The sequence below is a fragment of the Struthio camelus genome, chromosome 7, assembly GCF_040807025.1.
Source record: "Struthio camelus isolate bStrCam1 chromosome 7, bStrCam1.hap1, whole genome shotgun sequence".
NCBI lineage: Eukaryota > Metazoa > Chordata > Aves > Struthioniformes > Struthionidae > Struthio > Struthio camelus.
Genome location: NC_090948.1, coordinates 33829568 through 33853416, shown reverse-complemented (window position 1 = coordinate 33853416; position 23849 = coordinate 33829568). Strand labels below are relative to the sequence as shown.

At 42.8% G+C, this 23849-nt stretch overlaps 1 protein-coding gene across 2 annotated transcripts in view; it reads right to left on the bottom strand.

The window, feature by feature from the left end:
* The window catches only part of GRID1 (glutamate ionotropic receptor delta type subunit 1), a 605033-nt gene extending 582084 nt beyond the window's left edge, over nucleotides 1–22949 (bottom strand). The window contains exon 1 of one of the 2 annotated variants that reach the window (XM_068950711.1): nucleotides 22666–22949. The gene's annotated coding sequence lies outside the window, so the exon portion shown is untranslated. The remainder of the gene's footprint in view (nucleotides 1–22665) is intronic. The other variant, XM_068950715.1, reaches the window with a different exon arrangement.
* Between the last annotated feature and the right edge of the window lie 900 nt (nucleotides 22950–23849).

Below are 23849 nucleotides of genomic sequence, written 5' to 3'. Positions count from 1 at the left end.
ACATGGGGGCTCTGACCTGACCTGGCACAGCTGTTTCTAGTAAGTACAAGGAACGTGTAAGGAAAGGCAAATGAAAACAGCATGATTAGCTTAGAAGAATTTTTCAGAGGAGCAATGGGCTATACTGCAGAAGGAGAAAAACGAGCTCTTCACAATAAACGGTTATTTGAATAAAATGCATGCATAAATAACAAAATGGAAATGATATAGTTTGTGGTGGTACCAAAGGCAAAAGAGCACACACAGTTACCAATAGTGCTGACTCATCAAGTTCAAACCAAAGGGTATTGTTAAGTCACTGGTAGCACGCTGCAACGACTGAAGTCTGGCCATCTTTTCTGATTAGACAGGTACATCCTGAAGAAAAACAGAAAGCACCTTCGTAACTTCCCAAACAGAGGGAACTAAGCAGTATGATCTATCTATTTTTCCCAAGATGTCAAGATGAGAAGGTTGCCTGCCAAAAGGCAGGTGCCAAGTACTATTCTTGAAGAGCAATTTCCAAACACCTTAACAGCAGTAACATAGGATATGACTGGTAAAAACATAACTCCCACAGGTAGGGTAAACACATCCAAGGAATCTGGGCTCAGCCAAGCCGTGGCTGTTTTCAGGGACTGGATACCTATACTTGTGAGGCCCAAGAGTGGCCTAAGAGAAAAGGCAACCTGATAGCACATGCAAGACTCAGTGGTCGCTCAGCCCTATCCAGGAAGTGTAAATGATTCAATAGCTGGAAGGATCTAACAGAAGAGCAGAGTTGGCCCACTCTGTTTCGTCTTATTTGCACAACACAGGGGTAGGGATACAAGGAGAGGGATAATCCTCTCTTAATTCATAGGATCATTGAGAGCTTCACATTGCTTTAACGCTTTGAACGGCAACGCTCTGTGACCGTAGATCATTTCTCCTACAGGGAATCAATCCCTTGTACCTGATGTGTCCTTTTAGGAAAGGGATCCTACACCACAGGTAACTGACCTCTGCATCCTGGAAGGACAGGCAGACTAGATCAGCGGAAGAGTGATTTTAAACATGCAGAGAGGTATGCCTAGTGCACTACTTCTGTGTGCACTTTCTCCACAGCAGACAATCCCCACATATACTCCCATGGGTGCCGGTTGTCAGTGGTATCACTTTTTAAACTAGTAGATTTTGGGGCTGGGGGAAGCAGAGGGCCAAGACTGCTCGGGCTGCATTTAGCTTCTCTGTATTGTGGGGTACTATGGCATCGGCAGCCAGAGTAGCTGCAGGGACCTCAGCCTGCTGGCTGTCAGAAGCAGAACAGCTGTAACAAAACGCACACCTTTCCTCTGACTTCCTCAGTACTAACAGCAGGAGTGGCAGGCAGCTCTGACTCCACCTCTAGATGGCCAGGCAGACCCCAGGACATCAAAGTTTTTCAGATAGGTGCATGAAGAGGTTTGCAAGAAGGACAACAGCCACTCTCGTCAGACTGCCAAGCCTCCCCCCAGCTAGAAGCCTTACTAGCATTTCCATTGTTACAAGGTGCCTATCCATTTGCATTCATAGCAAGTGATTTTACTGAGCCTACAAAACCCAGACCCGTGCAGCTGCGCTCTGGCGAGCTGCCCATGGACCCTTGATCTCTTTGCTTGCACAGGCACAGCCTGGGACCACTGCCGCAACAGTAGCTTGTTACTCTGTCCCTCGGAAACCTCTGCCAGTCTACAGCTGAAAGCGACACTGCTGTGTTACTTCGGGTTTCTCGGACTTCCTTGGGTCTGAGGCAACGAAGAAGGTAAGGAGGAAGGAGAAAGCAGGTAACTTATCTGCGCTGTCAGGTGGACTGTAAAATCTCTGTTGCATACAAGCAATGGAATGAACATGAAGCCAGCATATATCTTTTCCCTCTCATTTTATGTGCTGCACTAAGAGCAGTGCAGAGAGCATCAGTCACTGCTGCTGTGAAGTGCAGCAGTTTTAGATGCAATACCTGGGGAATCAGGCTCCCTCCAGATGAGCAAAACGCTTTCCTAAGACTTGATCTAGCTCACTGACTGCTAAAGCAAGAAGCCCAAAGCCCTGTAGTGCCTTTAAAAGCCTAAAACAAAAGCCTAGCTCAGTGCATTTTAAAGACAACAGGTGAGAAATTAGACATGGAGGCCTTTTGAAATAATGACTGCTAATTTGCAATGCTGTGAGGCTAGGACAGCACAGTCCCCAAGCTGGTAGAATATAAACAAACCAACAGAGCTGGGGCTGTGAGTGTGCATTAGCTCTTTCCACTCTGGTAATTTAACTACTGGCAACTTCTGGGTCAGGGAAGCTACAAGACAATGCAGTGTATCAAAAGTAAATGCAATCTGTCAGAACGGTACTGTATTACTTAGCCCTTATCCAACATTCCTCATGGTTCAAGTACCTTACCAGCCAACACACAAAAGCAACCTTGTCATTTAAGTATGACTTTGCCCATTTTTAGAGATGGGTAATTTGAAACAGAGATGTTAAAGAACAGAAACTCAGAATGACTGAGCATCGATCACTTGCACTGCTCAGGGCACGGGGGTAGTAAACGTACTCCCTGATGATATGGATATAAAGGACTAGGAATCTAAGGTTTGTGTACTGTGACACCAGGGCAGATCTGGAAAGAACCCTTACAGGTCCCAGAAAATTTGGTCAAACATCAAAGCAGTCATCATAAAATAAGCTCTGTTTGTTTAGTTAATTTAATACTATACTTAAAGTTCCAATTCTGCTGTGTTTGGATCTCAATTTTTTTTCCACAGTATCCAAGCAGCTAATAAGCCTCTGCCCATATCTCTGAGGTAGGGAGGTGCTCATACCATCAAATTAAATTAACGGAGGAGTAACTGACAGTGGGCATGTTCTTTGTGCATTCCCAGTCCATTTCAGTGCAGAAAAGAAACAGAACAGCATATGCCAGCCCGTGCTTGCCGTTCTACTTTGTGTTCAAAGGGACTTATGGCCTCGGAAGAGGCGGTGGCAATTTTTGTCTGGAAGGTAGTAATTTCTCAAGCCCCTTGAAGGAGCTGGTAGCTGCTTATCTAATTACAGCCCACGTGACTTGGCCATGGTCACACAGAAAGTCTGATGGGGGTCTCTGGGTTTGTGGTAGTAGTCTACCTGATGCTCATCTTTCTTCCTACCTCATAGAAGAGGTAGAAAAACAGACTGCAACACCGTGGTGTAGTCTGACATCAAAAAAGAGACTTCTGAACCACAGGGTGCATTGCAAGAGCCTCTCCCTAGACCCAAAGTTCCCTTCAAGTTGCAGTCTCCCATGGCACCCTTAAATAGCTGCAAAGCAGCAAGCGCTCTGGGAGTCTTTCAACTTTTCCTCCACTAGGTATTGTCTTTGTCGCATAGCCCTGTCAACCAAATCCAACCAGTGAGAAATTGACTGTACTTGCATCACAGATACCGTGGAAGAAGTTTTAGAGGAATATATGGCAAGCAAGACACAATTAATGCTCTGTTATATTGACAGAGTTTGAGAAGAAAGTGGAAAAACAAACAAACATACAGTAGCGTAACACCAAGCTCCACTGTTCTACCTGATCAAAGGACAGTAAGGTTGCTTTTAGTTACCCAGAGCAAGTGGAGTCTTAGGACCTGAACTTCCACTGTTGCCTTTTACCGTTTACCTAGTTTTGGCATACGGATTAGTGCCAGTAAAGACTCCCTCCTGCGATGCCTCCTCCTCCCTCATTAATTACATCCCAGTGGAAGAATAAGTGGCATGCAGGGACTTGTATTGACTTTTCATTACCAGAGGAGGTTCACTGGTTCCTGAGACACGGACAAAATCATCGATACGCAGTATCCTAAAGAGCAGCAAATCGCAATGGCTCAAGTCATTGATGCTCTCCTTAGGCTATGGAAGGACAGACCCTTCTAGTTAAGTCTTGGAAGAGAGTATGTCCACAGCATAGATCATCAATCTGCATCTGCAATTTGGAAGCAACTTGCAGGTGGTGCCATAAGCCAGCAAACAGCAATGAAAAAATAAACAGTTTACTTTGTTCAAGGGGGTGTAACTTCCAAGGATGGGTTTTCAGAAGCAATAATATATTTTCTCTAAGGTATTTATTCCACTGCGCAAGTTTCACAAGCCTGCAGATACCAGGATTATAAAACTTTAGAGCGTAACACAAGCACAAAGATAATTGCACAGACTTTGCTCAAGGCAAAGCATGATAAATGTCCTCAGTGTAGCACTACTTTGTTGCCCAATACTACACGTACACCAAAAAAACAAAATCAAACACACAAAACTATGGAGACCAAAATTCTGAAAGAAACACAGAGCTTGGAAAAAGAAAGCTTAATGAGCTACCATTAAAGATAAATAGATTTAGATATAAAGGCTTCAGGTAGCCTTTATATCTAAGGTTAATTCAATGTTTCCCCTCAAATTTATTTTAGGAAGGGGGAAAAATGACTGTAACTAACTTTCTAGAAGGTGAATAACAAAGCTTTAAAAGTGAGACTGTTCCAGATCCCAAATGTCTAACGCTGCAGGTGAGTGCAAGGGTGAGTAATTAGCAGCAGGCTTTAAACCATGACTGAGTTTTAAAAAAAAATCAGTAGGGACTAAGTACCTTGATTTTGGAGTGACCAACTGAACATGCCTACCAGGAGCTCGTTTTCAGAGGGTTAGTGCTTCCTCCCCCAGGTTATGGACCCTGGCAGCAAATCAAACTGAAACCCAGAATGAGCTACAACTCCTGGAAGCCTCAGCCAAAATCCTCGGAAAACAAACAGTCCATATTTCAAGGGCTTCTCCTCTGTATGCCCTATGCTACACAGAGCCTGTACAGTAACAGAGAGTACACAAAAATACCATTCTCAGCTGCATTTCATGTGCTTTTGTGAAGACATCAACTCCTGCAATGGAAAAGAGTGAAGCAGCCCTGAGGATCTGAAAGGGAAGTAAAGGATGAATCAATTTTACTGTGATAAACTGAATCTCTTGCAATGAAAACAATACCTCAATGAAAAATGAGGCATATATTACAAGCTCACCCTTGTGACAAGATATCTACACAACCATGCTATTTCCAGTCTTAGGAGCTCAGGCTCTCACTGTGCATTGCAGTATACAAACACACCAGCCCATCACTTTATCTATCCTAGTGCTCCTACCATTGCGTCCGTTAGTGCAGATGAGGCAGTCACAGCAGTTGCAAAAACTCTGAGGAGGAAAAGGAAGGAAACGCTGGGCCAGATACAACCACAGACACATCTGTATGACACAGCTAAGATGTAGACCACGAGCAGCACATCACACAGAGAAAGGAGCAGGACAGAGAACTCAGCAAAAGCCATTACTGAACTACGTTCCACAGTAAATACAATACAGCTGCCTTGGAGACAGATTCTTCTTTAAATCTCTTCCCCTCATTCAGTCAGGACTGCTAGAACTGTTGTTCTGGCCTCTCATTTAGCTATTTGAAGGAGATAGCACCAGAATTTGTTACTCCGATTCGTCCCTCTCAGACTTGCTGTGGGGTTCAACACAGCTTTCTCCTCTAGGCTGCAGGGTACTAGGGTGGGAACTGAAATTCAGGATCTGCTGGGAGACTGTAAGCATGTCTCAAGCCAACACGCCTCAGTTTTCCCATCAAATATTGACCTATTTGAAAAGCATTCAACGTCTACATATAACCTCGACATTCATGGCTTCATTAGAACGGCCTTTCTTACTGCAGCTTGTTCATTTCTGTGGCCTACTCCTTTTACCAGTTTGCAGCATTGGTGCACAGCCGTCCACAGAGCACATCTTGGAGAAAAGAGCTCAAGGGACAACGTTACTAGACGTCTGATTCCTGTAGCAAGTACGCTGCAACCTTAATAAACTACGTATTTGTATCAGGGGATTACACCCACAAGTGCAGGGGAATGGACTCAATTAATAGTCTTTCTCTGTCCCCAACTGCTGTGATCCCTAGAGCAATTCTGCATTGCAAAAAAATGTAGCTTCAGAATGACATACTGATGCTTTTTTGCCTTTTAAAATAAGTCACTTCTTATTTTATGGCTACACCAGATGCACTTGCCTCACTTGGATTTAAGCAGGACAAGCTAGTTATATTCCTCTTCCTTTTTTTGCCAAAAGCTTTATATTTTGTGCTTGATGCCTCAGCACTGGGCTGTTATCTAATTCTACAAACTACGGTTGATCGGTTCTGCTTTTGTTGAGCAATAGTTCACAAAAATAACCCCTACGATCCTGACCAGCAATTGGGCAGGATTAGAAAGTCAAAGGTCTGACATACATAGGCTTGTACCTTTATCATTAATTCTGTATGCCTCCATTATCAGACAGTAATTCAGATAACGTTCCCTTTGAATTTTTTGTAATCGGTTCCTTGCACTTTTCTTTCCTTGGTATAACTAATGCAGTTTTATCCCCTCTACATGAACTAAAATATACTGAGAATTATTAATGAGAAAATAAAGCAGTTCCCTTTCTATTGGCTGTCGGGTGCCTGATGAGAACAGCCTCTCCGGACTTCCTGTAACAGCCAGCACTAGTTGGCACCATCCTAGCTGTCTCAGATAAGCTGCCAAGGGTGGAATAAACTGAAGACTCGCAGCTTTCTTACCTCCAGAGAGGATCTCACTTTCTGTGGTATTTTAAGGGTGTACTGGTGGACTTGGGCAGGGTGATTCACACTACTACTGTCTCTGCTGACTATTACATGCATAAACAGCTCATTTCAGGATCCAGTGCTATTAAATTAATTGTCCAGAACACATTTTTTAAGCCCTTCCCTCTCACAAATTCAGAGACATCCCTGTCCTCACTGAAGAGCTGTATTTTAAATTTTTACTAACTTCAGTGGAGTTAGGCAGCCATATGCAGAAGCAGAATTTTACTGCTCAAACAAATCTGTCTCCAGTGCAGGTGTACTGTCAACATCAGTCACCTCCCTTGGTCTCTTTGCTCTTGATTAGTGCCTTAGTGTAGAGAAGTGAGAATTTACCGAGTCCTACTTCTGCAAAGGAGTCTGAAAAGAAATGTTGCTTGCATAGTGCAAATTCTAAAAACAGAATAAGAAGTATGGAGCACATACAGGCGCAATTCTGCGACACTGAAGCGGCTCAGTCCTGTGGCTTTAATCACTGACCAATTTTCATTTTTCTGGAAAACTCCAAACTCCACCTCTTCTGAAGTACTACAGAAATACTACTTTATTGTTTAATGCAGTCACAAGGGAAGCTCATAGACCTCAAAAGAGAAGATAGTTTTGCCTAGCCGCCTAATTCTGTTCCTCTTGTCTCCTAATTTTCTCCAACTCCATCATCAAGCTCTCAAAGCAGAATACCATACCCTCCTCCTGGTCCTTCGTTCACTCACTTCAGTATCTTTTCAGGATCCTCCTTCAGCTTCCCTGGGGTCAGCTCAGCCTCCTTTGAGCTTTCTCTCTCACTCAAAATATTAATCTTTTCCCAGTTCCTACCCCCTCAAATAAGCAAACTAATGCATTTATGTCCCTGCTTCTTTTCTCCATTTTTTTTTGTTGTTGCCTGCAATCTCTGTATGCTGTCTACAAACTCCAGGACTCAAAATATCTCAGTTCCAGGCCAGTGTAAATATAACTTGCCTTAAAGAACTTGACTACCTTGTTATAACTTCTCCATTTCAGTAGCAAAAAGTCCAGTCCTCCTCTCAGTTTTATCAATTTTTCTAAAAAATTCCTTTCTTCCCATTATTACTTGCCCTTTTCATTTCACATTTTCCAGACAGGTATCCTGTCTTAACATTCAGAAAAGTCATATTCACTCCATAGTTTGAACAGCGCCATCCCTGTCACCATCTTTTTATTCTTCGGTATAGGAGGGCTGCAAAGTGTCAGAGCTCCCCATTCAGAACACTACCAGATTTCCTGAGCACGGAATCAATTCTACTGATTTTACTGACTTCCGGGGTAAGGAGTAGGAAGTTCTTAATTTATACACACTATTCTTTTTTTTTTCTACGTTAACACTAGTGGTCTGTTTTGCTAGAACAGCTAGATTTGCTTGTTGTCATATTAATCGATACTCCATGAGATATATCTTCTAATATCTTATTGACTAGAAGACTGGAAAAATATTTCTTCTATTTTACAGTATTTCTTCAACTGCTTCTGTAAATATTTAGGATTCAGAGGACTGCTGAGGGTTAATTTAATTTAATTGAGGTGTGTGTTTGCTTCTCTACTGAAAGGCTTAAGTACTTATGAACGTATCAGCCAGAAAATTAGGAAAATTAATCCTTCTTATTAGCAAAAGACAGCAGAAATAATTCTAACACCAGTGAGGAAGAGGGATATCTGTGAATGAGAAGTGGGAGATATCCCTCAAGCTTTGTTAACATTGTCAGCTATCGTGATAATCAGCTTTTTGATCTCCCACATTGCCCCATAGCATCCCTTGCAGAAATAATCCCCAAGGGATCTGGGTGCTCTTAGTATACTTTTGACTGGAGTCGCTTCCAGCAAATCCAGACCTCATCTGATTATCTACCGTAACAGCTAGAAGGGCAGTGTTTGTGCAGATGGCAGAAAGTCTAAACGTTTTCTTTCATCAGACTCCTGTAGAGAGATAAATTAGGTTTATCCTGATTTATCCCCCCTTTTCCCCCCACTTACGTCTTCCTCCATTAGCAATCTTCCCTTTAAAAATAAGTTAAAACCTGTGCATTTGAGTAAAAATTTGAAAATATAAAGCAATGGCATTGCATAGGTTCAGAAAGCATGGAAAAAGAAGCTAAGAGACATATTTAAATCTCATGCTTTCTTCAGATCTGCCTTGGAATATACACAATAAAATGGCTGTTTCGCTCTAAAAATAAGCCAAGAACGTGCACAATATAATCCGGCTGGCTTACCTACCTGACCTGCGGAAAATTTAACAACATTGCAGTAACAACACGTACAAGACAGATGCCCAAACTCACACTGCCATCAGCATTTGAACTCATGGCAGAAGATGACAATACCATTTCCTCAGCAATGAGCCCTGTCACAGAAACAACATCTCAGTGGAAAGCACTTCTGAGAAACACATCTGGTGCATACTGAAAGCAGTCATTTGACTGGACTTCTGCTGGGCTTTAGGGCTCCATCCTGTACCCTTGGATTTAAGAGATATTTATATCGGACTAAAGACAAGCTGAGTTACACTCTACTTGACTGACTCCAGGCAAACACCATCCTATGCAAGTATCATCTTCCCAAGTAACTAATTTACCTGGCTGTGCTGCATATAACATAGTACTGTAACAGTCCTTGAATAAAATGAAGCAGTGAAGGAGATAATATCCATTGCAGAATAATGGAGATGTATACACTCCAGCTAACCCCAAATCTATTATTTGCATAAAAGATCAAGAATATTTGAACTTTTGAAGTCAAGGCGGTTAACACTTAGGATCTATCCAGACTTTACCTATCAGTTAGGATTGGTCTTTTTTGTAATTTTTCAGGTTACTCTCCTTGCTGTTTATAGCTATCCTGTGGCAGCTTAAAATACAAAGCATATTTATTTCATGAACTTGTTTTCTTTCTGGGGTTGGATACGCTGATTTGTTTTTATAGGACTGCTTCAAGAGCTTGTTATCCAAAGTCCGCTCAAAACTGTCCAGCCATAGAGACACCGTTGTGCTACCAGAACCTTATTCAAAAGTAGAACAGGGTGAATGCATTCTCATCTGTTTATTTAGAGGAAGTTTTTCCAAAACAGCTGGAGGATTTAACCATACAAATCCCTGTGACTGGAGGATTTAACCATACAAATCCCTGTGACTCTCAATGAGATTTTTTTCTCCCAAACTCTCAAGATGCTTTTGAAACTCTAACACACCAGTCTTACAGTAAGTCTGCTTTGTGTTCCTATTTTGTTTATATTTCCTAATTGTTCTACTGAACAGGTTTACAGGCATGCATATTTGCTGATCAGCACATTTTAAGCAATCCTGGAGAATAGGCACAAAATTCATTGTCTTCTGAAAGGTAACGATAAGCACTCACAACAGAACGTTTATGCATCTAACACTGCCCCAGATCACAGCTTAAGTATGTGAGAATTCAGGAAACTGTCCCTGAAGAATCAGCCCAAGTCAAGATTACGTCAAGACTTCTACCCTCTTGGTGGGAGAAATATTTCATTGGATAATTTCAGATCCCCACTCATAAATTACAAAAAAAAACTCAGCTGTTTGGAACAGAACAGGAACAACATTCCATCAGTTCCCTTACACCAAGTGGGGCAGCATTTGGGATCACATTTACCCTACCAATTCCTCAGTTCTATTGAGAAATTCATAATGGCAATATAGAGGGGGCAAGTGAGGCAAATCATGAACGATGGGAGAAGGCCAAATCATTGTACTTACCTTTCAGCTTTCGTACATCCCAGCGCTCACCAAGTAAGGCTGTGGCACGGGTGCACAAGGCTAAATAGCGTCTCTGTGGCGAAGGGTTTGAAAACCGGAATGATCTCAAGTGGAGGTGAGCGCAACTGTGCAGGCTTTCAGCATAGGACATGAGGCCGGGAGAAACGCACCAGGCAGCAAAGGCTGCCTACAGGAAGTCTAACAAAGTCGTGGCAATGTGCCTGGCAGGGTGAATGCTGACTGCTGTGAGGCGGATCCTTCTAAGCCGCCTTTCCAGGAGATGCCTTGCAAGCCAAAGGCCTTTGCATACCCCACCAGCCAGAACGTATGGTCTGCAAGCACACTGAAGACTTACTCGTTCCATGTACAAAGGAACTCCGAGTCTTGGTGCAGTATCTTTACATCTTTATGCAGTCCTCTGGGGAAAAAAAAATAGAAGTGGGCTACCTACTCAGAACCAACTAATAGTATAAATTCTGCTTATCTAGCCTTCTCAAATAGCGTTCTTCATTTGAAGTTCTCAAATCACTATTTAATGGATGTAAAGATCACAGCCCTCAATCTTTCATGACTTCACATCACATGTTTAAAAATTAAATTGGTTGACTGAGTTCAGCTCAGACTTATTGAAGTCAATTAGACTAGCGTATTCTGGCTCATGAGTAGGTCCATAATGATTAAAGTTTATTCCCACTGTGAAACAACTGTATTTTTCTCCAATATAAAGCAACATCCTCTAAAACAGTCCTGCACGTTCCTGAATGCTTAGGAGCCAATTATTTAAAAAATAAGAACACAGAATGAACTGTCAAGTTATTCGTGTAACTCAAGAGGGTTAACATAAAAATGTGCTAGAGAAAATATACCAGCTGAAGGTGCAGTCATTTAAGCCTAGCGGATCATGACTCAGCAAACCACTCAGGCTTGCAAACGACTCCCATTGATCCCCTCCTATAATATTTTACTCAACAGAAAAATGTACAAACTTAAAGGAAGCAAGTTTTTAAGTACACCTTTGAATCAAGAGAATGATTTTTAAGAGGCTTTTTATTCAAAAGTTATTATGCTCTACGCCAGCTAAAATTGCACATAGGGTAGGTGAAGGATGCCAAGATGACAAAGGACAAAAGGTCACAGATAAATAACATTCAAATTCCTCAAACGAGGGATCCTGTAATTATGAAGTGAATCACCATGAATGCACATCGAAAATCTACATCACTTCCTACCTTTTGTAGCGATTAACTAGGTGACTAGATTGGTAACTTTCTCTTGAAGTCTCATCTTTCTGCAGGATATACAAAACTAACTCAGCATCTCTGAGTGCTCAGGGAAACAAATTCATCTGGTTGTGTCAAAAACAACACACGGCCCAAAATGAATTCAGTAATTTGTGTTTGTAAGCTTTTACAAAATAAAATCACTTCTTACTTTAGGGTCGCAGTTTGTATTTTGCCTTTTTACAGCTCACGTAAGTGTGTTTTCAGCCGGGGCTCTTTTTTGCCATCCTCCTCCTAATTACCGGTTAGGATTTGATATTCAACTCTGCCTCTGATCTCCTAACTTAAAATAAATCCATGGAAATTAGTAACAATGAGTCTAAGGAAATTATTAGCAAGTGAAAACACAACAAGTATGTGACTGCAGTGGAACCCTGGCCTCCCCCAGTGAGCTAACCACAATCAAAGAGGAAATGGATCAACTGCAAAGTCTTTAAAAGACAAGAGAAACACAAAGGATATTGATGTAAGGGAAAACAAGCTTAGAGAAGTCTAATTGGTAATACAGTCATTTTAAGGGGAGAGCTATTCAAGCAGGACAAGGCCCACTATATGCCCTAGGTTACAGAGGTCTCTTATTATTAGTGTACATGCCCGATTAACTGCTTACTCACCTGCTCATCTACAAATGACCAGAGCTTTGCAACTGGTCCCAGTAGGGCCACCAAGGTTTCCCCCACTGCATGCAATTATTGAATGTTTCATTATGGTATTCAGCTGTCACCTACATGCCAAAGAAATCCATTTTATGACACAAAATGCTCTGTGGTACTTCCTCTAAAACGCACTCATGTGAGCAGATATTTTGTGAAGTGGGCACCTTACACATAACCACAATATAGATAAGCAATTGGAGTGAATTAATTTTACCCGATTCAATTGGTAGTCATTATGCTTACAAAACCAGCTTGGCTTGCTACAGAATTCTCCATTGATCCACTTTCGTCTTGTAGAGGGGTAAAGAAAGAAAAGCATTTAAAGTTACCTTATTATCTTCCTGATTGCAGAAAAGGGCAGGAGCAGAGTGTGGCTCTCACCATGCATAATTAGCGAGTCGATAAAAGGAACAAAATGTAACAGAACTCGGAGAGTCACTTATTCCACAGAAATAGTGCTTTAGCAGCTATAGTCTGTTCCATCTTTGAAAGTCCAAAAAAGACAAAATTGAGATAGATTCAGGAATTCAACCTACTGGCTAATTTATCACAGCACACTCAAAGTAATGCTAGAAGCTAACATTTAAGATTTGAGCTTCAGTTTTACAGACTATTTTGATTTAAACACCTCCAGTGTCATTCACTGAACAGTTCTGACATGGAAATAAAGATTTTTGTCACAGATTTATTTATTAGAACACACAAAAAAAAAAAGGTACATAACGATCCTGTCTTCCAAAACGCAACCACAAACTTAACTGCTCTTCTGAAATCATCCTGGCTTACATTCTTACAGGTTTCAAAATTGTGTGTTCTAAAGATATTAAAGTAGTAAAATAAAGTCATTATCACAGTTTTAGGAAGACTGCAATGGAAAAATAAATCCTATGATGAATATATGGCAAGGGGAGGTATAATAAACCAATACAGAGTGGTCTAAGGATTGAAAGTGACTGGGAATAAGTAGCAATAGACTGGTTCACCTTTTCCCCAACCAAGGTCTACGTGAAACTGAATCTTTCTGGGAAGAGAAACTGCACGTACCCGTTTTCCCAAAAGAATGGATCACTGAAAGTGATAGAAGGTCAACATCAATTTATCTACATAACTGTCTGGTATAAGAATGACACATTTTATCAGTAAGTTCTCTTAATGACGCAACACGATAGAAACAGTTACTTTGAGTGGTACTTACACTTTTTCATCACATGCCAAGAGGTAGCTTTTATAAAAACACACACAAAAATACCAGCGTTGCGTAGAGATTTAAGAAGCAGCACGTTCATTACCTACCTATGTGAGAGAAAAACTCTGCCTTAAAAAAAAGTAAAAATAGAAATAAATAAATAAATAAATTTTCATTTTGATAATGGTCACATACTATCCAAGGAAGAATACAGACAAAAACATTTGGTAGGAATCAGATCAGATTTCAATGCTCATTTTCAACGGTCTTCTGATGTTACAGCAATATCTAGCAATAAAATGTACTAACAGATACATCCTACTGCTCAGGGCTTATTTTTCTAAAAATACTGCAAATATTGGGGCTAATTATTTGTTTACTTTTCTAGTACACTTTCATTTTCTGTCCTCTCTTTTCATAAGCAACATGAATTACTGCAGATTCAGGGCTTGACTACACAGGATATTAGTGCAAAATGAGCTGGGGTATGAATTTATTGCTCGTTAGCTACCTCACAGGCTAACTCTCCATATGGACAGAAATTTCAGCTGTTAAATTCTAACCAGCCTTTGCTGAACACGTATTAACGCCAGTGCTTTGAGAGTCTGAAATTCATTCCAAGTTGAGTACAGAGTCAAAAAGTTTTCCCTGACAAAAAGCATCAATCTCTACTGTATGTTAAGTCTCTTTTCCAAAATAATGGAATCACTACATAAAACTCCCAAAACATTTCTATATATGCTTTTACTCGGGGGGGGGGGGAGGGGGGGCAGGGAGGGGTCACCAATGTCCCCTTATGAAAAATTTCTGCCCAAATGTTTTGAGTTATAAGCCACTAAACTGATACTCTGGTAACAGAAATTGATATAAGTACTGTAAGTCCTGCCTATGTTGGGGAAAAAAAAAATCCATCCCACAGAATGTTCAGGCAGAGCTGAGTCACGCCCCATCTTTGTAATTGCCCAGCAGAGACATGCTGAACATTACACAAATGTGCAAGATGCCTAAAGCCTTTTATCCAGAGCAAGAGCAAATAACAGTCAGACTCAAAATCTTCTGAAGTCAAAAGGTAAAGTCTCTCACCGATTTTAAGGGGCTCTCACTCATTTGAGGCTACAATGTTTGCTGTCATGTAACCCAAGCTATTTTGCAGATTTCCACCTTGACTAATCTTCTAAGCATGAGTTATAAAGGAAATTGGACTGTATTCAAATGCTATCAGCTTTTCAGAAGTGGAGTTAAACTCACTCTGAAAAACAGTTTGACAGATAGCAATAGACTGATTCCTCGAAAATTCTGTAGGTCCAAATGGCAATACTATGAAAACAGGAAGCTTGCCTGCTTGCAATCTGAGCCTGCTCCAGCCTCACAAAACACAGAATATCAGTGGGTTTGCAATGCATCTAATGACACTACAGTATACCAAGATGGAGTTCTGTGATTATGTACAAAGCTGCTTTAGTAAATCAGTTGTTTACATATGTAGTTTTCCAGCTTAGCCGTAGAGAGGCAGCAGTGTATTGTTCAGAGGTAAATAACGCTTATTAACATCTTTTCAGCTGTCTGGCTTACAGTGTGCAAACTGCTGTTATTTCATGTTTAATACAACACATTTCCATATTTTTACTTCTGAAAGCCTGTAGATGGCACTAGCAAACACAAACACTGTCTCTTTCTAAGGCCTACCCTTCTGTGATTGTAATAGGAGCAGAGCTAGTAGGCGCTGACTGAAATTCAGGAGAAATCCACTTCTTATCACTTCTACTGAGTACATAAAGCGAGGGTATCTCCATTTTTCTGCCGCTGTCAGAGCTGGATTAAAGTGATACAGAATAAAATAATCCCTCTCTTCTCTCGTTCTCCCTCTCAAAAATTTATCAAGTTTCAGTCACTGCCTTCCCTTTTTTTTTTTTTTTTTCCCCAGCTCATGATATAGCAAGGCCTGTGACTCTTCTCCTCAAACCAAAATCCCTTCTTCACCCTTTGTTGCAAGGGTCGACTTTGTCCATAAGGTTGCTACAGTTCTTCAAAAACAAAACATATACAAAGAACAAACCACCCACTATTTTCCAATGACATACAGGCTCTGTGAGTCTCACTGAGCACGCGATAACGCAGAAGCAAAACTCCCCCTCCTGATCTGATCATTTTCCTTTCACTCTTTCTAATATTTTCTCCTGCTACAGAAATTTCTCTGACTTAGGAGTGTGTTTCAAACATGCTTTTTTTTTCCCCACTTGTGTTATTTACATAATTTTTCAACTTAAAAACTCTAAAAGACTTAATTATACAACAGCTATGCGACAGACAAAACAAATTCATTGGAAAAAAAACCCAAACCAGAATTCCCAAAGATTCTTAGAGTTGCAGATTTACACAGTGAAAACGTGCAAGTCGTTGGCATGGCTGATTTGAAGCTATCTTGAATTCTGAAACCAAGTAGATTAGAATATGCTACTGCCCCCTTAAAACCGGTAATCAACAAAACGTTGCTCCCTGTTCTTGGGGCCACCGCCACTACCCTCATTCTTATCACTAGCAGCAGCTCCATCTTTTTTGATACCTCCACAGGCAAGGGACAGCCAGTGCTAAGCCGGTGCTGCCTGCACAGCTGGCTGATGCCAAACAGAACACAGATAACCTGAACTATGTCAGTATTCTCTCTCTGGGAGAACTCACTTGTCTGTCTCTCTCCCCTCTATGCAAACCATCATTTTTTTCTGGCCTTCACAGAAACTATCTTTGAGATAATTCAGCCGAACTTGATCAACAGTATTAGGCAGGGACCTGGCAGAGAAACAGTGCAACAGCACGCACCTCACTTCCTAAGGGACGAAGGATAAAACCTTTAATAGCAGGAAGCTCTGGAAGAAAAGCTCTATCTTCTCCCAGTCTGCTCAGTGGCACCAATGTTTTTCACCTCACCCTTTGCTTCTCTGTTTTAATGCACAGAAAAGCAAATCAGGGCAAGGCTGCTATCCAACCTGAACGGTTAATAATGCATATATGCCTTAGAAGAGATTCCTATGAGCGTTCACCTGCTTCAGGAAGGCGCTGAGGAAGAGTAGGACAGGCTCGGACAAACAGCAGCTGGGACGTTTCAGTTATGGAAAAGGGTCTTTCCCTCATCCCAGAAACAAGGAGTTTGTTCTTGCTAAATTTGAAACCCAGCAGGGGCACCGAGGCCAATGACAGCTCCTTTTTGATCTCCTGTAACTCTTCCCTTCCTCATATGGTTCATTAATTGAATAAGTAAAGCATGCCAGGCTGTCATAGCCCCCTCCTGTCTTCCTAGATATCTGAAATGAGCAACCTCGTGCTCATTTCAATTCAACAGCATGTGGAAATACGAGGCTGCAAAGGGAGGGGGTGTCTTTACAATAGATTCGCTGTGGATTAATCAGAGTGCATGTTGGCTGCCTCTTTTTTTTTTTTTTTTTTTTTTTTGCAGAAGCGTCTAATAGGATTATTTTCAAGGCTGCAGATGCAAGTATCATTCCTTCCTGCAAGCAAGGCAGAAAGGGCCATGGGGCAGGGCAGTATGGGGCACCTTGCCAGTCACTTCTACTTCAGACTTCTTTGCCAATTAGCCTTGCCACGTCTGCTCCAAACAAGCAGGTTACCAATGAGCTCGTTCATTTAGCATCACGTCTGTATCCGTTTTCCCTACAAAAACGGTCAGTTGTTTTTAAAGCTCTGAAGTTGACAATCCACAGACAAGAGATGAAGGGTAGGAGAAGGATAGACACAAACAAAAATACATCTGCACTATCTCCATTCTTGTTCCAATCAATCTCATTAGTGAACCTCTGCTTGACTTCCCTAGAGCAGGGCCACGCGTGAAAGGTGAAAAGCAAAGCAAGCTAGCGAGGAGCTGTCCAACCCCTCTCGAGGACACACCACTCTTCCAGTTATCAACACTCTGCATGGCTGCATTACTTTGAACTACAGGCCACACCACACTGTATTTATGCTAAAGGAAACGTATCTGCAGATGTTTCTCACTGACTGTGCACTGAAACAGGACACTCTTGTTCACTTTAATCACAAAAGTTGGATATTGTCTTTTGGGGCATTCGGCTTTTTTTTTTTTTTTTTGGAAGGACTGAGGCATTTGTTTTCAAAACATAAGTGCATGTAAAGGTGCAGCTGAAGGTTATGCACCAAAGCAAGTAAAAGTCACTGACGTTCCCCAACTAAGCCTTGCTAAAGATCTGGACCCAGAATTTGGAAAAATTTAGAGGGGCTCAGGAAAGGAGAAACAAGTCTGCTATGGATCCTAATGCTAATTGATGCTAACAATTCTGAGTTATCACTTAAAGTAAAGCTTTTGCAGATTTCTGAGCTAAGCAGAAAGGAATCAAAGGCAGTGCTCCCTACTCCAGCAATCTCTGTTGCAGAACATCAGCCCAAAAATCAAACTGAAAAATTCCTGAGCTACGTTTCTCCTAAACAGCTATACATGGTAACACCTCAGTTATGAGCACATAGCAATGATAGGCTTAAACCCTTGCTAGAGCAGCTAGATATTCCTATGTTTTATTGGTTGAATTTTCCTGTCTGCTGTTTTTCATCTCAGAATCTATAGTTATCGCAGAGAAACGTCTGGTCCTCCTTTCTACTGTACACTACATGTCACAAAAGAAATTTCAAAGCTTGTCTGGCAAGTACTTACCTCGTCCAGGGGAGTCCCCTACCACTCCCAAAGACTCTCTTTGATGACTGCCATAAGCCTGACGACGTACTTGCCTCATGTAATACACTACATCAAAATTTCAGAAGTGCTGAAATACAGATCTCAGAATGCAGGCTTTTATATAATCTGCTCTAAAGGCTTCTTAGTTTTCTCGGGGATCTTTGCACGGGAGTAAGAAAGTAGCCAAGAAACTGCACTACCTGTATTGTTGAGGCCCACGCAGTGCAAATTATTCTGACATCGAAAGCCTCACACACACACACAAACACACTCCTCCTAGCCACACACTTACCTATCCAGACTGAGGGGCACTACCTCAGAGTGCAGGTGAAGACTCTGCCATGCTCCTCTACCACGAGGAGAGCCTCTGAGACAGCTCTACAGCTGAGTGGAAGGCGAAGCCATACGCTTAAGCTCCAAAGACAAGAAGCCAGCGCTTCTTCACACTATTAATTCTCTTCATTTTAAAGAATTACAATCAGTACATTGCCATTAGAAGGAAGCGTCAGACTGGCCGAGTTACTTGTAATGCTGCACGCACACTGCAGCTTGGTTTACGCATCCACACTTTGGCAGCACGGTTACGTCAGATAAATACAGGGGGAAAAGCGCACGGCCGACATCTTAGCAATGAGGGGCTGAGTCAGCAAAATCAGCTGTTGCCCTTGCGGATGTCACAGGGAATCCGAATGATTCTCTCAAAGCAGACTTAGGGTTGTACCAGGACCAGCTCAGTTGGCTGCCAATGGGGAACAAGCTCTGATGGCAAGAAATTTTAGCCAGGGAGCAATGATGAACAACCGGAAGTAGTACCAGTACACACGGATTCAGAAGAGGATGACCACCTACTTTTTTTTTTTTTTAACTTCAGGAGAGAAACCCCTACAGAACTCGCTTGCCTCCTGAGGTTCTGCCAGTGCCCAGTGTCTATTTAAAGATCAGAGCAGCTGGGATGGGCTCCTGATGATAATACTAAAATACAATCATCAGTAACTCAGCTCATAATACTAAAATACAATCATCAGTAACTCAGCTCAGCTGCAACTGAATTTTCTCAAATGTAGCCTACTCACGGGCCTTCCAGGAAACATAACTATATATAAAAAGCTAGCAACAAGCTGCTTATTACATAGAGACGTATGGCATAAAAAAAAAAGTGACTCAGCACAAACAAAACCTCTGCTTTTAATTATCGCCAACAAGCTAAAAGTCCAGCTTTGCTTCCAGATTTCATACCGCGAAGTCAATGAAAGCATCGAGTTCTTCAGGCAAAACGAAGAGACTCGATCCCTTCTTTGAGGGCGAGGGAACGTTGAAATTTCACAAACAGTACAATTTGTACTTCTATTGTAAGATGTGACCAGCATGAATTATGACTCTGTAATACTATTAAATAATTTTGGACAACCTACTACCCTCCTCTCAAGAGTAACTTCAATCTTTGTCTTCACGGAGGCAAACGAGGGGACTGAATTATAAGCGCTTCTTCTCTTGTTTCTCTCAGTTTTCTTTAAAATAGAACACTGGAATTAAAAACGGCTTGGACAGAGGGCAAGGAACTAAGTATAGCTACAGCCAAGTCAGCAGTATTGTAGTATAAAAAAATCCCACGTGCAAGTTTTAAAATAGAAACTGCGTGCCTGGATTTTAACAAGGATTCACTTAGCGCCTGTACCATTCTCTGCTTAATGTACCAGGCGATCAGGAACAAAACAGAAAACAAGGCATACAGCCCATCTCAGCAGTTATCTAACCACAGAATTTAAGCAAGCGCTCTTGACAGTGCAACTGCTTAAGAAATCAAAAACCTTCTAAGCTTCCGCACGGAGGAAGGTTGCAAGAGTGAGCCTTTTCTATTAACCTGTATTCCACTGGAGTCTTGAATCTGCAACATAATAGTATTTTGACAAGCTACAAGGAAAAGAGACTATATAACTTGGTTATCGTTTTTGTTCAGCCCTTTTGTGATTCCACAACTGTGTGGAAAACAGTGAATACTTGTAGGCCTAAAGAAAACGTTTATACTGCAACAACAGAGATCCATTACGCTTTGCCTTCAGAAAGGGAGCCTTCTGCTCAAAGACGTTTTCCTACTTATTCCAATAAGCACAAACACAGACTATGGATATGAAAACCCTCATGTTTATTCCTGAAGTGATACACTTTCTAACAACGCTTTGCAGTTTAAGGCAGGGAGCGAGAGCGTACGCGCTCTTTATTCCACTGAGGCTGCAAAGGAAGCGTAAGTAGCCCCACGGAACATCCTGTTTGGCCCTTGGCTAGAACAAGCTAACGTTTCTGCTCTTGCAAAAAACAAAGCAGCCAAAAAAAACCTCAGATTTTTAACTGCAAGCAGTTCAAAAGTGACCTTATGAGGAGTTACAGAAAAGGACACATCTCCCTGAAGCAAAGGATTTTGGGAGTCAGAAGCAGCAAATAAGGCTCTTCTGCGTAACTAGATTTCCCAAACAGACTTCTGCACAGAACAGGAAAGGTCCTGACACAACAGCCAAGCCAGAGAGATCCAACCTCTTTCCCACTCCCTTCATACCAAAGTCAGAGAGGACAGGTAGCAGCCCAGTGCAGAGGGCAGCATTCTGCTAAGTTTAATAAATCAGTCACCTTTCGCAAAAGGGAAAGGACAGAGATGGGAACAACTCAGGTGCTGGCTGTTCTGGGCTGGTCTCTCCCCTCCCCTGCAAGCACGCAACGCACTAAAACCAGTCTGGAATCAGCCGCTGACCTTTGAGTGCTCTCTCTTCTCCCTTTTCCTGCCGCTGGCACTCCTAGCACCCCAACAATCACTCAACTCCCAGCCCTCAGCTTCCTCACTGGGGAAAACACGAGCGGTTGCAAACATGAGACGTCAGTCAGTGACCTCAAGTCATCCCTCACCACAGAAACAAAGCCTCCAAGTCCTATCTTCACTTTATATGCAGTTCAGCAGCCACTTCTACGTTACGCTGTGTTCTCCCCCCCCCCCCCACCGGTAATATCTCCTATCTCCTGATTCTTAATAATTAATTGCTCAAGCTGCAGCCATCCTCTGCTTAGTTCCTACGTTGTTGAATTAGGCCATTTTCTGTTTTATGCAAAGATCTTTGATGGTATAGACATCCTGATCACTAGTCTATTCTCTCTTTTGAATTCATTACTTCATTTGCACAAGGGCAGTAATGAGTCTTTTCTGCAAGTCCAAATAGTAACATTCCAGCTTATGTTTTATTGCTTTCTGTTCATCCAGACAAAGAGTATGGCTGCCTCCACCTTGGTGCATCCCTAGGGAATTTGGGAAGGGTCTATTTCACGTTCAGTTTGCAGTTTGATGCATATGTCCACTCACACAGAATTCACACCTAAAAGCACATCAGTTTTCAGTAGTAAAGAAACCACAGCTGGATGGATCATATAATTAAGCATGGACCCCCCCCCCGTTAGTAACCTCCCAAGCAACATCTGACACCAAGTAGCTTTAGTAACTGTTACTGATAGCTAAACATTCCCAAAATGACCACAGAGCGGCTTTTCTAATCTCTGCAGAGATGTGAGCCTTCAGTGTGGTCACTCAAAATCAGATGTTTCTCATCAGCACCATCTGTAAACTAAGGCAATTTCCCCTGCATAGAAAACCACTGGTACAGTTAACAATTAACTTCTCACTTCTAGCTTTTCAACAGATATAGGCCTGTCGCTGGTTACTCTGCAACACATGTAAGCCTCAACCACCATTTTAAGTAGGACTTTGTTATTCTGAGTTATTGCTCTTTCTTCCCCCCAGCAATATATTTTAGTTTCCTCCAGAACGCACGCTGAGCATACAGCATTGTGTAGGAGAACGGTTCTACCATCTTTTTCCCCCCCTCAAGAAAAATACTGCTTACAGTTTAAAAATTTGACTTATGAAAATAGACATTGGCTTTGTGTGGAATGAAAGAAAGGTCACGAGTCAGCAAACAGGACAGACTGGGATGACAGGACCACGCACAGGCAACTGTGGCAGGGTCTCCCTCTGGGGCTGAGGAGAGATGACACACCTTCACGGGGAGGGAGGTAATACTTGTAAGTATGTTTTACTAGTTTTTGTCAGTTCTGTCTGGCTTCCTAAGGAAACAAGACTTACACCGTTACGGTGTAGAAGAACCGTAATCGCTGAACAGCATTAAGTAAACTGAAATCTCTGAACTGAATTAAATAAAAAAAGTCCTGTAATCCTTAGTGAAACTAGATGTATTATAAATACCTTTTTTTTCCCTTGCATCAGATATTTCAGATAAAACAATTATTTTCTCACAGTTTCAACTCTAAAAAAAAAAAACTAGTATTTTTCCACCGGGGGGGGGGGGTCAAGAGAAAATCCACGACTAGCTGCAGCCAAAACGCCCCGAACACAGAAAGCAAGGGGGGGGGGGGGAACACCACGCGTCGGGGTCATCTCTCGCTTACAAAACCTGGCGAAAAAACACGTTCTTTACCTGCAGGATTTTATCAGGAGTTCTGCCCTTCAAAATAAAAACGCCGTAAGCCTGGAGACGGTGGTTCAGCTCGGCGAGCAGAAGAAAGCACCCGGAGGCGAAGCGAGGCGAGGCGAGCGGCCGCGCCGCCGAAGGGCGTAACGGCCACGCCGCCTCGCGACGCCGAAGGGCGTAACGGCCACGCCGCCTCGCGACGCCGAAGGGCGTAACGGCCACGCCGCCTCGCGCCGCCGAGGAACTTTCTGGAACGGCTGCGCTGCGCTGCGCTCCCGCCGCCCCGCCCCGCCCGCCCGCCCGCGGTAGCTGCGGGGCTCGCGTCGCCCTTGGGGGCCTCAGCGGCGAGAACCGACTCCGAGCCGCGTGAATTTATTTCACAGACTTTCTTTCGCGTTTCGGCGTTGCAGCACGGTGCCCGGGGGGGCTGTGCCCCTTCCCCCCCCCCCTCCACCAGGAACCGCCCGCGCCGCCGGGGACCAGGTAAATCCAGCGCCTGCTCCTGCCCTACCCAGCTTTTCTGCAGCCGGCGGTAAAATCCAGGCAGCAGGAATAAAAGCTTACCACCGCTCACCCTGCTCTTTGAGCGCCTCGCGGCCTTTTACTTGCCTCCCTGCCCTGTGGCCGTGAGACGGGGAAATACACAGCTCCTCCTCTCACAGTCTGGCACGGAAGGGGGGATCGGTGAAGAAATGTAAGCTCACAAGCCCTCGGTGAGCAAAAGGAGCAGCAGGGCCCCCGAGCCCTGGGAGAGGTCGGGTCTGGGAGAGCTGTCCCGTTTGTGAACTACACTCAGGCTCGGAAGGGGCGTCCCTCCAGCAGGTGTAATGAAGTCCTGTCTACCTGATGCAGTTTCAGTTCCTACCTTTCATGGGCGGGGATTACCTTTCCCAAGCGTTCCGGGGCAGGAGACTTCCTAAGGCGCTGGCTGGGTCAGAGCCGCTCGCGAGGTGCTGGCCGAGCAGCAACTGCTGTCGCCCGACTGCCAAGCGGCGAGCCGACCCCCCCGGCCCCCGGAGGCACGCCAGCGTCTATGGCTTCCCTTCCCTATTCTCAGGGGAAAAGTAGATTTGTAACTACTGAAAGACACATAGCTTTATAGTATTTCCAATGACAGTTAGCCATTATTCCTGAAAATTCACAAGGCATTATTTAAAAGCTCAGTGTGAAACGTGGGCTATTTCAACAAC